Source organism: Somniosus microcephalus, chromosome 19 (assembly GCF_052327205.1).
Source record: "Somniosus microcephalus isolate GS21.2 chromosome 19, FLI_Smic_1.0, whole genome shotgun sequence".
NCBI lineage: Eukaryota > Metazoa > Chordata > Chondrichthyes > Squaliformes > Somniosidae > Somniosus > Somniosus microcephalus.
Window position 1 is genome coordinate 56,927,065 of NC_141005.1, and position 19,524 is coordinate 56,946,588.

The 19,524-nt window shown below is 51.2% G+C and overlaps 1 non-coding gene across 1 annotated transcript; it reads left to right on the forward strand.

The window, feature by feature from the left end:
• Positions 1–1,407: 1,407 nt before the first annotated feature.
• Positions 1,408–1,514, forward strand: LOC147104457 (U6 spliceosomal RNA). The gene has a single exon (XR_015072408.1). It is a non-coding gene; the product is annotated as a U6 spliceosomal RNA (small nuclear RNA).
• The last annotated feature ends 18,010 nt before the right edge of the window (positions 1,515–19,524 follow it).

A 19,524-nucleotide genomic window follows, 5' to 3' on the forward strand; every position in this document is an offset into this window, starting at 1 on the left:
GACATAGTCAGAATCATACCTTTCAGGCAACGTCCCAAACTCCTCCATCACCATCCCTGGTTAAGTCCTGTCCCAACAGCAGGACAGACTCACCAAGTGCGACTATACAGTCGGGAAGGAGTGGCCCTGGGAGTCCTCAGCATTGACTCCGGACCCCATGAAGTCTCATGGCTTCAGGTCAAGCATGGGCAAGGAAAGCACCTGTTGATTACCACCTACTGCCTTCCCTCAGCTGATGAATCAGTACTCCTCCATGTTGAACACAACTTGGAAGAAGCACTGAGGGCAGCAAGGGCACAGAATGTACCCTGGGTGGGGGGTTTCAATGTCCATCACCAAGGGTGGCTCGGTAGCACCACTACTGGCCGAGTCCTGAAGGACATAACTGCGAGTCTGGGCCTGCGACAGGTGGTGAGGGAAAAACCTACTCGACCTCGTCCTCACACAGTAACCTACCATAAACTTCCTATTTCTATTCTCACTGGCACATGGCACTGGGAATAATCCAGGGACTACCACCTTTTGAGGTCCTGCTTTTTAACTTCCTCCCTAGCTCCTTAAACTCTTGACTGCATGACCTCAAACCTCTTCCTCCGTGTGTTGTTGGTTCTGACATTGACCACAGCCTCTGGCTCTTCCCCTTCCCCCAGCAGAAAGTTCTGCACCCTCTCAGTGATGTCCCTTACCCTGGCACCAGGGAGGCAACATACCATAAGTAACATGAACTTAAATGAACCTGACAACTTGCAGTTATATAGCACCTTTAGCCCAGTAAAACATCCCAATACACTTCAGAGGAAAGTACTCAGACAAAATTTGACAGAAGGATGTATTAGCATAGGTGACCAAAAGTTTGGTTAAAGAAGTAAAGTGTAATGATGCTTTAATGGAAGAGAGGTGGAGGTTTAGGAACAGTGTTCCACAGCTTGGGGCCCAGCCAGCTGAAGGCACGGCGCCAATGGAGGGGTGGAGGCATCAGCGCTGAGGGGGAGGGGAGAAGGGCCCGGGCCGGGTGATGTGTGTGGAAAGACGGGCACGGCCCCTGAATGCTGCCGGTCCTCAGCCACACTCTCCACACGGGGACTGTGAACAGCACCGGATAAACCCCGCCCACCGGGAAACCCAGCGCAGCAACAGGCCCCGCCCTCCGCCCTCATTTACATTTATGACCTAGGGACCATAATCCTCTGCGCAGAAATCTATTTTATTTCAATATTTATGTGAAGAAAACATGAGGGCTGAAAGGAGTTCTTTTAGATTTTAGAGCAACTGCATTTAGTGTATTATATTGTGGGAAAATTGCAACTCAATATATGATTTTTTTTTTTTTTTTAAATGGAGCACCGTGACCTAAAGGTATTTAATTTGTCGATGCTTTATATAAGATTCATGTTTCTCAATATATTCGTGCTCGCTTCGGCAGCACATATACTAAAATTGGAACGATACAGAGAAGATTAGCATGGCCCCTGCGCAAGGATGACACGCAAATTCGTGAAGCGTTCCATATTTTACACTTTTAAAACATTTCACCTTCTGAAAAACAGCCCTATTTACTCCTGCTTTAAACCCAAAATCAACTTCTTCATTCACCTGCTCCTCTCGTTCACTGATTTCAACCTTGTTTTGCTTCCACAATATATAACACTTTCTTTAGTGTACATTTGTGCACATATACTAAAATTGGAACGATACAGATCGGTCAGATGGCGACAACAGACAAGTCGACTTTTCGGGCACCTGGTGGAAGAGAAAAGCAGACTGACACCAAGGCTGTGGACAAATCGCCAACATGGTGTTCTGCTGAAACATTATTTTCAAATGTATTCACTCCTGGCCACGAAAGGGGGAAATGGATGCACTAAAAAGGAGAAATGGATGGTAATAAAGTGTCGGAAGCTTTTAACTGTGCTCTGGGGGAGGCGGTGAGGAGCTGGGAGTAGCACTTTGCCCAACTAGAATGGAACAAGAATACCAGCTTAACTGCATTAGAAGGGGAGAAGAGAGTTTCTCAGTGAAAGGGTTGGGCAGTTGGATGGGATATAGTCAGCTGAATTTTGCCGGCGCTGAGAGGGCGGGTTCGGAGGTGGGTCCGGTGTCAAAATAGCAAAGATTGACAGCGGGTAGCGAACCTGCTGTCAACCCGCCTCCACGCGAGTCTGCCAGGTGTCGGGTCTGTTGCCGCTGAACAGACCCGTCACCAAGCGGCGGGGGAGGCAGTCGCATCATTAAATGGGTTGTTAACATCCAATTAACTGTTATTTTAAGCCTACATTTCAATTTCACCCGCTGCTCGGGGAACACGTCAGCTCAGCATGTCGTGAATGGATTCAGCACCGAATTATCTCATGACCTGACAGCTGCCAAAGTTGTATAAAAGATCCCATGTTACAGCTGTTCACTTTCAAAGCTCAAGAAGCTGTTGGTTACTGCATTTGGAAGACAGATTGAGCTTTCTGCAACTTGCAAGTGTTTGGAGCTAACTCTGTATCCAGTGCCACCTCACTGGAACAACCTCTCTCACCGTTGATAGATCGATTCTGTCATCTCAACCTCACCTGCCATCTATTCCATCAGCATCGTTGCCCTTGAAAATATCTCACCTTGGTCCTCAGAATCCCACCAAGATCAGCCCCAACACCAGCATCACCGGGCACACCAGCAGCAACAACAACAACACCAGCCTTCTCCGCAATCAACTGATGCTGCACAGGACACAGGGCATCAGCACCCGACCACATTGCTGCCCGGGACACCAGGGATGGCCTCACCATGGCCAGATTTACTTCACTTGATGCTATACACCCTGGATGCCACATGATGCGCCAGGTTGGCACCACCAACACCATAAAGCATCCCTACCATGCCCAAGCCATTCCTTTCACACTCATCACCATTGCGCGGGTGGGGGGAGTACCCTTATGTCACGCCATTCAGTACAACTCCTTAAGCTACTTCCAAAGGTACACACAAATCAGTCCAAGTACACAACGTGCTGAAAATAAAGGTTTCAATGTTTGACAGCACATTACCAGAAACTACACATAAGTATTGGCTAAACCACCCAAGTGCCTACACTTGTGTGTTGTTAGTTGGTATGATTGGACTAGGATGAGGGTAAGTGTGAGGGGTGGCTAGTGAGATGGGGAAGTGATAATGTAGATAGAGAGGGATGGGTGGAGGTGCAAGGTAAGTTGGTGTGAGTAAGGATGTGTAGGAATAGGGTAGGGAAGGCAGAGTGATGGGGATGTGATGAGTGGCACAGCAGGATGAGGTTGAATGTGACTTGGCAGTAACGTTTCGTGATCTACTGAGATAATTGAAAGGTTTGCACCACTGCAGCCTGTAATGTACGTAATGTATATATACCTTAAGGGAGAGAACTACTTTTTACAGCTCCTGTATACTGTAGTACCGGCAGTGACCACACCTGTATATAAACCCTGAGTAGTGATCTGTACAGTTAGTTCTAGAGTAACCCTCATTCAGTAAACACCTGTTGAATCGTTCCCTGCAGTCTGTTGTCTGATTATTGAAGGACACAACATTAAGATACATGGACATAACATTGGCGACGAGCAGATTCGAACCTACCTGCAACTCTGCATCACCTCCCAGGGATTCGCTCCTGGAGAACAGTGGAAGAAGGTCGAGTCCAGAAGCATGGGCGTCGACCACGGGCAACTGCCCAGTCATCCAGCGGAGATTTGAGCATTGCAGGGGAGGCTGTCAAGAGCCAGGCTTGGCTTTCCAGTCACGGTGGTCCAGCGAAACGGGCTGGCAACAGGTACTGCGCAGACCCTTCCCGGACAGCGACGGGCTAGAGCCCGACCGAGCGGCACAGAAAAAGGCCGAGCAGCGTCGACGGGGGAGAGAGAGAGGGCAGAGCGCACAGGGCGCAGCCGGTGTTCAGGACCGAGCGGCGTCAACGGGGGAGAGAGGCAAGAGAGAGCAGAGCGCAGCCGGTGTTCAAGGGCCGAGCAGCGTCAATGGGGGAGAGAGGCGCGCAGGAAAACGCGAGGTGCTGCCATTGCCATGAGGACCGCAGAGAGCGGCGTTGGCAGCAGCGCAGGAGCAGCGCATGAAACCCACAGGGCGTCGCTATTTGCCACGAGGACCGCCGAGAGCGGCGTTGGCAGCAGCGCGGGAGATGCCATTTTAAGCCGCAGCAGGGAAGAAAGGAAAGCGCGGGAGATGCCATTTTAAGCCAGTCTAACCACACCCAAAAATGCTGAAGAGTGGCAGTATCACAGCGTTCGACAATGAAGTCGAAGATTGGACGACATATGTCGAACACATAGAAGTATACTGCAAGGCGAATGAAGTGCCAGATGACAAGAAAGCGCTGGTATTGTTGAATTCAATGGGTGCAAAAACGTATGGCTTACTACGAAACCTAGTAACCCCAGAGAAGCCAGTAGAAAAGGATTTTGAAAACATAGTGTCAATCCTACAGGACCACTTAAACCCCACACCGCTGCTGATAGCAGAAAGATTTAAGTTTCACAAAAGGAACCAGCATAAAGATGAAAGTAATGCTGAGTATTTAACGGAACTGCGCAAGCTATCGAAACACTGCCAGTTTGGAATGGGACTAGCAGATACATTAAGGGACAAGTTTGTGTGTGGGCTTCAAAGTGAAGGAACCCAGAAACTACTTCTATCAGAAAAGGATCTTACGCTGGACAAGGCTTTCAGCATTGCAGTATCACACGAAGCAGCAGCACGGGGCGCTGCAGAGATACAACGGAGGCCACAAGAATATGGCACAAATGAAATGTCATACGGAACAGTGAAGTGCTATCGCTGCGGCAGAACAACACACGACCATAATGATTGCTGGTTCAAGGACAAAGTGTGCAGACAGTGTGGAAAAGTAGGACACATAGCAAGAGCCTGCAGGTCGGGAAAGAAAACCAGCAGCAAGAAATCTCCACAGGAGAAGTACAAGAAGGTACATAAGGTGACGGAGAGTAGTTCAGATGAACAGAAGAGTGATACAGACTCCGGAAGCAAGGAGCTGGGTTGTCTGAAACTACATAATGTGATCAAAACGGAGGATCACCAAACTATCTGGGTCACGCTCAAGATAGCAGGAGTCCAAGTGAAAATGGAATTGGACACAGGATCAGCCCTAACAGTCATAAACCGAAGGGACTACAAGCGGCTATTCTCACATATACCCTTGAGATATACAAAGATTGTCTTGAAGACGTATACGGGGCAAAAAGTCTACCCCAAAGGAAAAATAAGGGTGAACGTTATATATAACGGCAAGGAAACACCAAAAATGGACCTATATGTATTGCCAGATGGAGGACCACCACTACTAGGATGTGAATGGATCCGGAAGATACAGCTAGATTGGCATTCCATACAAGCACTGACTGTAGATGCCAAAAAGGATGACAACGTCACACCTGGACGACTGTCAAAAATGCTAACTGACGCACAAGAAGTGTTCCAGCAGGGACTCGGAACACTAAAAGGCATAACAGCGACGATCAAAATAGAGGAAAATGCAAGCCCAAAGTTTTTTAAGGCCAGACCGGTACCTTATGCGATCCGCCCAGCCGTCAAAGCAGAGCTGGAAGGTTTGGAATGTTCAGGAGTACTGTCCAAAGTGGACTGGAGCGAGTGGGCTACACCCATCGTTCCTGTAATGAAGAGGTCGTTGAGTAATACGCCTGGGGAACCAAAGAAAGTTCGCATTTGTGGGGACTTTAAGGTGACAGTGAACCCAGTCCTTCACACTGTACAATATCCGCTTCCGCGGATTGAAGATATTTTCGCCTCGCTATCTGGAGGGAAACGCTTCACTAAGATTGATCTGGCCCAGGCGTACCTGCAAATGGAGGTAGAAGAAGCCTCGAAACAGTACCTCACGATCAACACTCATAAAGGTCTCTACCAATACAACCGGCTGGTGTTCGGGGTAGCATCAGCTCCGGCTATTTGGCAAACAGCAATGGAACAAGTCCTGCAAGGGATTCCAGGGACCCAGTGTTATTTGGACGACATCCTGGTCACGGGCGAAAATGACAGTGATCACCTCGCCAACCTGGAGCAGGTGCTCACTAGATTGAAGGAATATGGGCTCCGAGCTAATCGCCACAAATGCGAGTTTTTCCAGAAGCAGATCTCGTATTGTGGCCACGTTATTGATAAAGAGGGGTTACATAAGTCCCCTGAAAAGATTCAGGCAGTAGTCAAGGCTCCAGCACCAGAAAATGTGTCACAACTGAGGTCGTTCCTCGGGCTGGTGAACTACTACCATAAGTTCTTGCCGAATTTGTCAACAGTACTACACCCACTGAACACCCTACTGCAAACGGGGGTACTGTAAAGTCTGTGGGTTGTTTAGTTAATTAATACGCAGACTACCAGAGTAACTTAAAACAGGACTTTACTATTCGAAGGTCAGGGCGAATCTGCCCAATAAATCCTGACACAGCACTTATATACCGGTGTGGTCACCGTCGGTATTACAGTATACAGAAGCCAACAAAGTAGTGCAACACCTAAAGTAGTTCTCTTAAAGGTGGACGGTTACATACAATAGTTCTCTTAAAGGTAGACGGGTACATACACTACAATCCTCCCTTTTTAGCTTACAACATACTGATTCCCCATTAAACATACATTATAACATATATACAACTTTATGCAAGACAGTTCACAGATTCAGTCTCTCTGGAGGTTTCCGGACTCTGTCCGGATAATGCCTCGGTGGTGTCGTAACTTCCGGCGGGGTAGCAGGTGCTTCTGGCAAGGTCGATTCGGCTTGAAGGACAGTGTCAGGTTCATCTGATTCCAGTATTACCAGATCGGAGGTAGGTGTTCTGGGTATCTCTGTCTCAACATTAACCGTGTAAGGTGGTGGAGTAGATTGGCCATTTGTGGCTGACCCTATGATCTGGTCAACATGGCGCCTTATTATACTGTCCCCAATGTCCACCGTATACATCAACGGCCCTAGCCTTTTTCCAATAGTTCCAGGCTGCCATTTCTCGGTACGGTAGTCCCGGGCCAAAACTTGTTGACCTATCTGAAAAGATCTAGTTGGCCTTTCATTCATGCCCTGGAATTGCCGGTTCTCTACGTCCCTTCTGACGTTTGGCTTAAGCAAATCCAGCCGGCATCTTAGTCGTCTATTAAAAAACATCATGGCGGGAGTTTGATTTGTGACCGCATGTGTTGCATTCCTGTACGCCAACAAGAAGCTATCCACCTTATGTTGTAAGTTAATGGCTTCATTACCCATGGCCTTTATGGCCTTCTTGAAGGTCTGGACAAACCTTTCAGCCAATCCATTGGAGGCGGGATGGTATGGGGCTGACGTGTAGTGCTTAACCCCATTGCTCTTTAAGAATTTCTTGAATTCTTCGGACACAAATTGCGGTCCATTATCAGAACAGATCTGTTCCGGCAGCCCATTCCTAGCAAACATGGTCCTTAACACTGTGATGGTTTTTTCCGTGGTGGTGGTGGACATCTTTATTACCTCCGGCCACTTGGAGTGTGCATCCACCGCTATTAGAAACATTGAGTCCATAAATGGACCAGCAAAGTCGATGTGTACCCTTTGCAAAGGAGATGAGGGCCACTCCCATGGATGCAGAGGAGCCTGTGGTGGCGCGTTTTGGACCTTCTGGCATCCTAGACAGCTCTTAGTGATTTCTTCGATGTCCCCATCGATGCCTGGCCACCACACGAACGCTCTTGCTAGGTTCTTCATTTTCACTCCACCCAGATGTCCCTCGTGCAGCTCCTTTAACACCTTCTGTTGAAGTTTGGGTGGAATCACCACTCTAGATCCACACATCAGGGTTCCTTGACACACTGACAGCTGTTCTTTTCTCTGCGAAAATGCTGGCAGCGTTGGTTCGCCCTGTGCTGGCCATCCCTCCACCGTTAAATCATAGACTCGTGAGAGAGTCGGGTCATTTCTTGTTTCGTTTTCGATCATCGAATTTGTTACTGGTAGACATTCCACTATGGATGAGTGGAACATCTCTACCGGGTCCACTGTAGTCGCTTCTTCTACTATCGGCAATGGCAAACGCGATAACCCATCAGCATTTCCATGCTGTTTGGACCTTTTGTATTCGATGTCATATTGGTGTGCCCCAAGTAACACGGACCACCTCTGTAACCTTTGCGCTGTCATGGTGGAAACGGCCTTGTTAGGGTTGAATATGGACACCAACGGCTGGTGGTCTGTCAGTAATGTGAACTTCTTGCCCTGCAGGTAATGATTGAATTTCTTTACGCCCCACACAAGGCTGAGGGCCTCCCTATCTATTTGAGCATAATTTCGCTCTGCGGAGGTCAATGATCGGGACGCGAATGCCACTGGCCTTTCCGAGCCATTTGGTAACTTGTGTGAAAGTACTGCTCCAATTCCATAGGGGGAAGCATCACAAGCTAGACGAAGAGGTAACGTTGGGTTGAAATGAGCCAACACTTCTTCAGAGGTAATCAACGCCTTGCTTCTGCGAAAGGCCTTTTTACATTCCTCACTCCACTTCCATGGTACTTCTTTCCGCAACAGAGCATTCAGCGGATGCAGCACCGTGGATAGATTCGGCAGAAACTTGTGATAATAATTAATCAACCCCAAGAATGATCTTAACTGTGATACGTTTTCCGGAGCGGGGGCCTTCACGACAGCTTCTATCTTGTCAGGTGACTTGTGCAGCCCCTCTCGGTCAATGACATGACCGCAGTATGAGATCCGTTTTTGAAAGAACTCACATTTCTTGCGATTAACTCGAAGGCCATATTCCTTCAACCTAGTGAGCACCAGTTTCAAATTTGTGAGGTGTTCTTCCTCGTCTTCTCCCGTAATCAGGATATCGTCTAAGTAACACTGCGTGCTTGGAATTCCTTGTAATACCTGCTCCATGGCCCTCTGCCAAATTGCTGGAGCCGAAGCTACCCCAAAAACCAGTCTATTATAATGATACAAGCCTCTGTGTGTGTTGATGGTGAGGTACTGACGCGACTCTTCCTCGACTTCCATTTGTAAGTATGCCTGTGCCAGGTCTATCTTGGTGAAGTGTTTCCCTCCAGCCAACGAAGCAAAGATATCTTCAATCCGCGGAAGCGGGTATTGTACCGTGTGAAGCACCGGTTTCACTGTGATCTTGAAGTCTCCGCAGATGCGGACCTTCCCCGGTCCCCCTGGCTTGTTACTTGGTGAAGACTTCATGACGGGAACAATGGGCATGGCCCACTCACTCCAGTCCACTTTTGACAGTACCCCTGATCGTTCAAGTTCTTCCAGTTCTGCCTCCACAGCAGGTCGTATCGCGTAAGGTACCGATCTGGCTTTGAAAAATTTTGGGCTTGCATGTTCTGCAATCTTAACCTTTGCTTTAATTCCTCGCAGTGTTCCCAGTCCTTGCTGGAATACCTCTTTAGCTTCGTCCAATATTCTGGACAACCGTTCAGGTTTGACATCTTCCTTTCCGGAATCTACCGTCATGGTGTTTAGTGAATGCCAGTCTATCTTTATTTTCCTGATCCACTCCTGTCCCAGAAGTGGTGGACCTCCCTCAGGCAACACATACAGGTCCATCCTTTGGTTATCTTTGTCCTTGTATCTCACCTTGACTTCTATCTTTCCGATGGGGTATACTTTGTGCCCCGTGTATGTCTGCAATACTAGTTCCGTATCCCGTAGGGGAATATGCTTGAATAACTTTTTATAATCATGCTTATTCATGACCGTCAACGCCGATCCGGTGTCCACTTCCATTTTCACTTGGACTTTTGCAATCTGTAGTGTGATCCAGATAGCTTGTCGGTCAGCTTCATTACTCACATTGTGAATTCTCAGACTATCCAGTTCCTTGCAGTTGGAGTGTGAGTCCGAATTCTGTTCTTCCGGACTCTTCCTAGTCACCTCATGTACCTTTCTGTACCTCTTTTGTGGTGACTCATTATTGTTGGTCTTCTTTCCTGACCGGCATACCTTAGCTATGTGACCGAGCTTGCCACATTTCCTACATTCCTGGTTTTTAAACCAGCATTGGTTCTGGTCGTGTGTTGTCTTCCCACAACGATAACATTTCGTTGTACCTGAAGTAATTTGCTGCACACTGAGTGCCGCTGCCTTTAGCTGCATTTCCGCCGTTCCTTTCGCTGCGGCTTCGTTCGATGCAGCAATAAGGACAGCCTTATCAAGTGTAAGATCGTTCTCTTCGAGCAGTCGTTTTTGTGTTTCTTCCTTTGACATTCCGCACACGAATTTGTCTCTGAGTGCCTCTGCCAGATTTTCCCTAAACTGACAGTGTTTCGCTAGCCTACGCAGTTCAATCAGGTACTCCGCGTTGCTTTCCTCTTTCCGTTGCGTTCTCGCGTAAAATTTTGATCGTTCCACTAACATCAGTGGTGCGGGGTTAAAATGATCCTTCAGGACAGCAACAATATCATCGAAAGTCTGATCCGCCGGTTTAGCTGGTGCTAGTAGATGCTTCAAGAGCCCGTATGTCTTCGCGCCCATCGAGTTTAGCAAGGTTATAGCTTTGTCATCTTCTTCTATTTTATTGGCCTTACCATAGATCTCAATGCGTTCCACATACGTGGCCCAGTCTTCTACCTCGGAATTAAAATCGTTGATGTTACCACGCTTAGGCATCTTCCTCTCTTCCTGATAACACCACGGATTATTTCTTTAAATTTTCTTTTTTTTTTTCAAGATGGCGCTTCCCGCGAAAATGGCGGTTTCCCGCGCTTATCTTCTCTCCCCGCCCACTTCAATGGCGGTTCCCCGCTTCTGTCTTCTTCTCTGCCTAATGGCGGCTTCCCGCGTTTCTTCCCCTGGCGGGAGGGGTACACTTTCCCCACGGGCGACGGCCGCTGGCTTTCAGGTTCACAGCCTGCGCGTCGGCTTCAGTGCTTTCCCTTTTCTCGGCAGGGCAACCGGCGCTGGGTACACCCCGTTGACGGCGAACAGTTTCAGCCGCTGGGCTGGCTCTCGCTCAGTTCCCCTTGCTCGGGCTCTGTCTCTCTCCTGCTCGCTCGGCTCTACCGGCGCTGGGTACACCCCATTGACGGCGAACAGTTTCAGCCGCTGGACTGGCTCTCGCTCAGTCTCCCTTGGTCAGCTCTGCCTCTCCCGCTCGCTCGGCTCCCAATCGCGCCTCCCGGCCCTCTCGCAGTCCGGTGCTTCCCTCCCCGGCTGCGGCTGAGTTTTTATATCTTCCCGCGCCTACGCTCCCGGTCGCAGCGCTTCGTGGCTTCGGTCGCTGCCCGGCCTTTTTCGCCGGTCGCGGTCTAGCTGTCTCACGACGCCGTTGCGTCCCCAGCCTGTCTGTACCGCGGCTTCCTTGCTCCACGCTGCCCCAGTCTCAGCGCCTCTGGGCCCGACTTCTGTCCGGCTCCTTTCCCCCTCGACCGTGGTCGAGTGCACCGCCCTTATCCTCCGGTTATTCTTTTTACTTTTCCCTTACTCACAGTCACCATGGCCGGCTTGCTTCTCGTGCTGATCGGCTCACTCCTCACCGTGGCAGAAGGGACAGTCAGTGCCTGTTGCTGATGGAAGTCTTTGTCTCTGAATTCTTCCTCCTTTCCAGCTCTGCAGACTCGAGTTTTCTCCCAGCAGAATGACGAGGGCGGTTGCCTCTTCCCGACGCTCGTTAACTGCTTCGGAAGTATTGTTGCCGCAGGGTACGATCGGACTCGTCGCCACTGTAAAGTCTGTGGGTTGTTTAGTTAATTAATACACAGACTACCAGAGTAACTTAAAACAGGACTTTACTATTCGAAGGTCAGGGCGAATCTGCCCAATAAATCCTGACACAGCACTTATATACCGGTGTAGTCACCGTCGGTATTACAGTATACAGAAGCCAACAAAGTAGTGCAACACCGAAAGTAGTTCTCTTAAAGGTGGACGGTTACATACAATAGTTCTCTTAAAGGTAGACGGGTACATACACTACAGGTACCATGGAAGTGGAGTGACGAACATAAACGAGCTTTCCAGAAGAGCAAAGCATTGATCACATCAAAAGAGGCGTTGGCTCATTTCAACCCAGCACTACCAATTCGGTTGGCGTGTGATGCATCACCCTATGGCATTGGAGTGGTGCTGTCGCACAAATTCCCGGACGGCTCGGAGAGGCCAGTAGCCTTTGCGTCTCGGTCACTAACCTCAGCCGAGCATAACTACGCCCAGATTGACAGGGAGGCCCTCAGCCTAGTGTGGGGAGTGAAAAAGTTCAATCACTATCTGCACGGGCAGAAGTTCACCTTGCTAACTGACCACCAACCACTTGTCTCCATCTTTAATCCAAAGAAGGGCGTTCCGGTGATGACTGCGCAACGGCTACAAAGATGGTCCCTTTTTCTAGGGGCGCACCAATATGAAATCGAGTATAAGGGCACGAAACAGCATGGAAACGCTGATGGGCTATCATGCCTGCCACTGCCTACTGCGGAGGAAGCACCAGCAGTGGATCCTGTCGAAATATTTCATTCGACTATAATTGAATGCTTGCCAGTAACTAACGCTGGTATAGAGAAGGAGACCCGAAATGACCCGACACTGTCTCGGGTATATGATTTGACAGTGAAGGGATGGCCAGCACATGGCGACTCACTGTTGCCAGCATTCTCATCCAGAAGAGAACAGCTGTCAGTATGCCAGGGGACCTTGATGTGTGGATCCCGAGTGGTAATTCCACCCAAGTTAAGGGAGCGAGTGCTCAATGAGCTTCACGAAGGTCATCTGGGAGGGGTGAAAATGAAAAGCCTTGCTAGGGCTTATGTGTGGTGGCCGGGGATCGATCAGCAAATCGAGGACCTGACAAAGTGCTGCTCAGGATGCCAGAAGGTCCAAAATGCACCATCACATGCCCCTCTACACCCATGGGAGTGGCCCTCATCTCCATGGCAACGGGTGCATATTGATTTTGCTGGTCCATTCATGGACTCAGGGGCCTAGAAATTCAGTTGCGTTCGCCAGCCGTTAGCGCCATAAGAGGAGTAGATCTCGAGCGCTAGGCACTTAGCGGCCGGGCGCAGAACGATCTGCGCCTACGCCCAACTTCAGTAGACATTTAGCGCCGGCGCAAAGTGTTTGCGCGCGCTCAGCTGCGCGCGCAACTTATGACGTCATTTCGTCGTGCAACGCCGTTTGTGCGCCCCAAACCGGAACTTCAGTGGCGCCCGCCCAATGTGGGCGTGGCGCTGTTAAGAACTGTGAAGTGGAACGCAGCAGAGGCCCTGCGGGCCTCGGGGAGCGCTAATTAAAGGGCACTTAGACTGAACTATAAAGGGCAGCCATTTTGCTGCAATGACTTTAGTGCAACGGATTTCTGGACAGAGACCAAGGAACAGACCTTACTGATTTGGGACAACATAGGAGAGGTATTTTTGGCTTCTGGCCAGAGCTTGGAAATTTGACTCATTGTGATTTCACTGTTTGCAAGTATATTATGGGGGCTGCATGGGGTTCCAACCCTCAGTTCCAGCATTATGTGCGAAGGGCTCGCAGACGCTGTGTGAGAGGGGCAGCCATGCCTAGACGCAGAGGAGCCATCAGGCGTCGGCAATGTAGGCCTTACCCACTCAGGGAATACCGCCAGCAGGTGTCCTATCTCACCATGACTGCCGCGCAGTGTGTTAAGAGGCTGCGCTTCAGAAGGGAGGTGGTTGCAGAGATCTGCCAGCTGCTTCACAGAGATCTGCGTCCACAGCTGATGTGCAGGACGTCTCTGTCGGTGGAAGTGAAGGTCACGGTGGCTCTGAACTTTTATGCAAGCGGCTCCTTCCAAGCCGCTGCTGGGGACATAGCTAACATCTCCCAGTTCGCCGTGCATCGCTGCATCCGGCAGGTCACCGATGCCCTTTTCACAAGGAGACACCAATTCATCTCCTTCCCCATGACCCTAGAGAGGCAGGAGCAGCATGCAGTCGGATTTGCGAGGATCGCCGACTTCCCCATGGTGCAGGGCGCCATTGACTGCACGCATGTGGCTTTGCGGGCACCTATCGACAATGCCGAGGATTACCGCAACCGGAAGGGCTACCATTCCCTCAATGTACAGCTGGTGTGTGACCACAGGCAGCGCATCCTAGCTGTCAATGCCCGCTTTCCAGGCAGCAGCCACGATGCATTTATCCTGCGCCAGATTACTGTGGCTGACATGTTCCAGGCACAGCCTCCCCCAAGAGGATGGCTTATCGGGGACAAAGGCTATCCTTTGTGTACATGGCTCATGACCCCGCTCCGCGCGCCCAGGACCCCTGCTGAGGAGGCATACAACGAAAGCCATCAAGCCACAAGGAACATCATAGAGCAAACGATTGGCATCCTCAAGCAACGGTTCCGCTGCCTGGATCGCTCCGGCGGATCTCTGCAGTATTCGCCGGATAGAGTCTCCCAGTTCGTCGTCGTTTGCTGCATGCTGCACAACCTGGCTATCCGCAGGACTCAGGCACTGCCACCTCACGTTGGACCACCACCTCAGGAGGACGAGCAGGAGGACCATGAGGAGGAGGAGGAGGAGGAGGAGGAGTACCAGCCCAGGAGGAAGCCACAAGGTCCAAGGGCCGTCCGTCGGCGGCTTATTGAACGACACTTCTAGGCCCCCTGTCAGGGAATGGCTTGTGGCAATGAAGGCACATGAATGCAGCCGCTCCGCAAGCCCTCAGCCGGTTAACGCAACAACCACTTGAAACATCACACATGGACAAGCTGAATAAAGAAAAAGCTTTATTGAACAAACTCAGGGCCCTTCCCACATGAAACCCAAAAACAGACAACACCCCCAAAAAACAGTCAAAAACATATCTCACTCCCACAACCTGGGGAGGAATAACAAAACTTGTCCATCCAAATGGCCTTCATCCTCGGCCTTACCAAAAGAACCCCCCCCATAGACAGCACAACCACCCCCATATAAAAAAACATTTGCCAACACACTCTACTTTGTGTGCCGACAGGGCGAGTCCTTGTCCAGCCTTTTCCGGCCCCTGGACGACCTGCTGCTCCGCCTCAACCTGGGCCCTGTGGGTGTTGCAAGGCTGGGGGAAGGCTCCTGAGGGGCACATTGCGTGACGGCAGATGCCCTTGGGGGTCGGCCTAGATGAGCTCTGGCCCTCGAGGGGCCGGCTGCTGACTGCTGCAGCTGTGGCTGGGCAGCATCAGTCTCTCCAGCAGCTCGTCGCAGCTTTGCTGGGGGAGTGGCAGTGGCGGCTGCAGCAATGGGGGCAAGCTGGCTGATGGCAGGCGCTCGCTGGTCGCCAGAGACACTGGCACTCGGCCGGGCTGGCACTGCAGCAACCGCAGCAATCTGGTGAAGGCCAGACCGCTGTGCTGCAGCAGCGCAGCGGGTGCCCTGGCGATGCATGCGTGACACAGCGAGTGTGGCAGCAGTGAGTGCCCGTACTGCCCTGGTCTGTGCCCGCATCAGACCAGCCAGTGACTGCACGGCACCACTGATCAACTGTCCACTCGCTGCCTGTGCTGCCCTGAAGTCGTCCCGACTCGCGTCCTGTGCTGCCCTGAATTCGGCCCGACTCGCGTCCTGTGATGCCCCGAATTCGGCCCGACTCGCGTCCTGTGATGCCCCGAATTGTTCGAGACCCCTGGCCTGTGCTGCCACGAGTTGTTCGAAACCCCTGGCCTGTGAGGCCCCGAAATCGGAGACACTATGAGCCAGGGACTCAATGGCCTCAGGCAACCATGCCACAACCCCCATGAACTCGGTGTGCCGCCGATCCGAGTCCGCGGACATTTGATCAAGGAGGCGCACCTCCTGGGCGAGGACCGTCTCCGGACTGGAGGCCGGACTCTCCCTCTGGGGAGAAGGCCGCCGAGCTGGCCGACCCTTCCCGCGTGGCTGCACGCCACTGGGCCCAGCAACTACACTCCCCTGCAACACTTCCCCCCTCTGGGGAGAAGGCCGCCGAGCTGCCCGACCCTTCCCGTGTGGCTGGATGCCACTGGGCACAGGAGCTACACTCCCCTGCAACACTTCCCCCCTCTGGGGAGAAGGCCGCCGAGCTGCCCGACCCTTCCCGCGTGGCTGGACGCCACTGGGCACAGGAGCTACACTCCCCTGCAACACTTCCCCCCTCTGGGGAGAAGGCAGCCGAGCTGGCCGACCCTTCCCGCTTGGCTGGACGCCACTGGGCACAGGAGCTACACTCCCCTGCAACACTTCCCCCTGGCTCTCCTCCAGGGAACACGTGTCCCCTCCATTGCCATCCCCTGGCGCGGATGAGGGTTCCCCCGATGTGCCGCCTTCCTCTTGCTCCTCCTCGTCCTCCTCTTCCGAGGGACTGACACTCGCAGCTTCAGGGACCTCCTCCTCACCAGCTGAAAGCAGGAAGGCACAAGAGTAGCTTTAGAGTGAGGACAGGGCGTCAGCGAGGGAGGCATGAGTGGTGGCATTCTGCGCATTGGTCGGACAGTGGCAAAGGATGTAGATCTGAAGCGCAAGTGGAACGAGAGAGGTCCAAACGGTCATGTCCTTACCATTGGGGCCCAGCACAGGGTCGGCATCTCCAATTGCAACGGGGCCAATCACCCGGGCACCCATGACTCGACCCACGCGCTCCTCCAGGTCACTGAGCTGCTGGAACTGGGCACGGCCTCCCCCGGTGACAGTCCGGCTCTTCAGATTCTGGGCCAGCTTGGCCTGCAAGAGAAAGGACGGCCTCTAAGTACAGTGTGGTGCCCTGTTGTTGTGTGCACTGCCTCCCATGGTCGAATAGCTTGGCCAGTGTGGTGCCCTGTTGCTGTATGCACTGCCTCCCATGGTCGAATAGCTTGGCCAGTGTGTCAAGTGCAGAAAGTGCAATTGATGTTCATGCCAGTGCCATAGCTGCTGGATGAGGGCTGGCCATTAGGGCTTTGAGGTCCCTTTGCCCATAATGTGAGGTGCACATGCAAGGATGAGGAGGACACTGGAAAGGGTACTCACCCTGACAATCCGAGTGAGGTCGTTAAACTTTTTCCGGCATTGGACACCAGTCCTGGGGACATCGCTGTTGGCTGTGACCCTCTGGGCGATTTCCCTGCAGGCTCTCCTGTACACCCTCTTGGGAGGCTTCTTGCCACTGTCCGGGAACAAGATATGGCTTCTCTTCTCCAAAGCCCTAACCAGCACCTTTAAATCATGGGCAGAGAAGCGCTGCGCTCACTCACGGGCCCTCTGCATCCTTCCTGGCGCTATTTCTCTCCAGCAGCAGTGTTTAGGCCTAGCTGGAGGGCTGCAGTATCCAGGGCGTGGCAGCAGACCAAGTCGACCCTTCCCCCTTTAAGAGCTGGCCGGCGCCAGGGTGTCTGCTGTCAATCAAAACATGACCGCACATGCGCTGCGCCCGGCCTCGGCGGTATCAGTCTGCACCGCCGGCTTAGCGCCTAAAGATAGCCGTGCAACGCCAGTCTTAGCGCTCGAGCGAACTCCTTGGCCAAAGCTACTGAATATCGGCGAAGTGGCCTCCACTTTCCGGCGGGCGCAAACTTTAGCGGCCGCCCGACTTTACCGCCCCAAAAGTGGCAATACTGAATTTCTAGGCCAATGTTTTTAATAGCCGTGGATGCGCACTCGAAATGGCCTGAGGTGATCAAAATGTCCTCCACCACCACGGAGAAAACTATTGCAGTCCTACGGACCATTTTTGCCAGGAACGGCTTGCCAGAGCAGATTTGCTCTGATAACGGACCACAGTTTGTGTCCGAAGAGTTTAAAAGATTTATGAAAAGGAATGGGGTAAGGCATTACACATCCGCCCCGTATCATCCAGCCACAAATGGATTGGCTGAGAGGTTCGTACAAACCTTTAAAAAAGCAGTAAAGGCCATGTGCGATGACGACATTCCACTGCAGCATAAGGTGGACAATTTCCTGTTAGCCTACAGAAATGCGACACATGCAGTCACCAACCAGGCCCCGGCCATGATGTTCTTTAACCGAAGGTTGAGATCTCGTCTGGATTTGCTCAGACCAAATGTACGAAGAGATGTTGAGAGTAAGCAATTCCAGCACATCAATGAGAAGCCGACAAGGAGCTTCAATGTAGGGCAACCAGTCTTGGCCCGCGACTACCGAACAGAGAAATGGCAACCAGGAACGATATGCACACGGCAGGGGCCACTAATGTACACAGTGGATGTTGGGGAGAACATTGTGAGACGCCATGCTGACCAGATCCTAGAGTCACAGGAACGAGTCAACCCCATGTCTCGGCCATACGTACCTGGTGAGGAACCCGACGTACAGGTCGCATCTACCTCAGAAACAATAGCATTGGAAGCTGATGAATCAACTGATGACAGGGTGCTAGAATCGCCTCCGCACCAAGAGCGAGACACTTGGGAGAGGTGTTATCCAGAAAGAATCAGGAAGCCTCCCCAGAGACTGAATATAGGAATGGACTATTTTCATATAACATTGTATATTAAAAATGTTAATTGTTAAATGAGTATTATGGTACTGTTAATCTAAAAGGGGAGGAATTGTAATGTATGTAATGTATATATACCTTAAGGGAGAGAACTACTTTTTACAGCTCCTGTATACTGTAGTACCGGCAGTGACCACACCTGTATATAAACCCTGAGTAGTGATCTGTACAATTAGTTCTAGAGTAACCCTCATTCAGTAAACACCTGTTGAATCGTTCCCTGCAGTCTGTTGTCTGATTATTGAAGGACACAACATTAAGATACACGGACATAACACAGCCTGGTCCTCCTGACGACATCCCTGCTTGTGCCCTCCTATTAAATGTGCAACCAGGCTGCGTTGGTCTCCTGGGGAAGTCTCTCCCACCCATGCAAAGGGAAGAGAACCTCCCTGTGTGCTGTGACTCCCTCCATAAGCATGTGGAGGGAGTCATGGGTGAGCCTGGGTGCAACTGTGCACCTTTGTGCAGTGCTTGTCAGTGTTTGCAGCACCTCAATGCTGTAGAACACTGATAGCAGAAATGTCAAGATCAATTTGGACATGGCCCCTTTAAGGAAACCGGCTGATGGCATATCATCAAATGACGTCATCAGACCCGCTTCTTTTTAATTGGCCGGGAACCTCGCAGGGCGGGCTTAACAAGCCCTATTAATGTAAAGTCACTTGGAGAGTGTGGGCTGCAGTGGGCAGCAGGCTGGGACCGTGACACCGACCCCGCCCGCCCCAGTTGGCGAAATCACGGCCAGTATGTCTGTGAACTGAGCCAGAGGGTGTGGACTGACTTTGTATATTGGGGGTGTAGGGGATTAGATGTGCTTATGTGACTGAGGTAAATTTTGGATAAGTGATGGTCTGTTGAAAATCCAAAATATCACTTTATTTTTCCTTTTTTGCATAAAATCTATTTTTCCAAGTCTCCTGCTGTTGTCTGGGTGGAAACTGTGGCAAAAAGTCAAGCGCTGTAATTATCAGGTGAGACTGACAGACTTCTGAACCTGGAGGTGAAGTACTGTAAGAGAAACTTTGACTTTATGTCCAACCTATACTATACCAGACCTGGGGGTCACAATAGGTGAATTGTTCCATTCTTCTG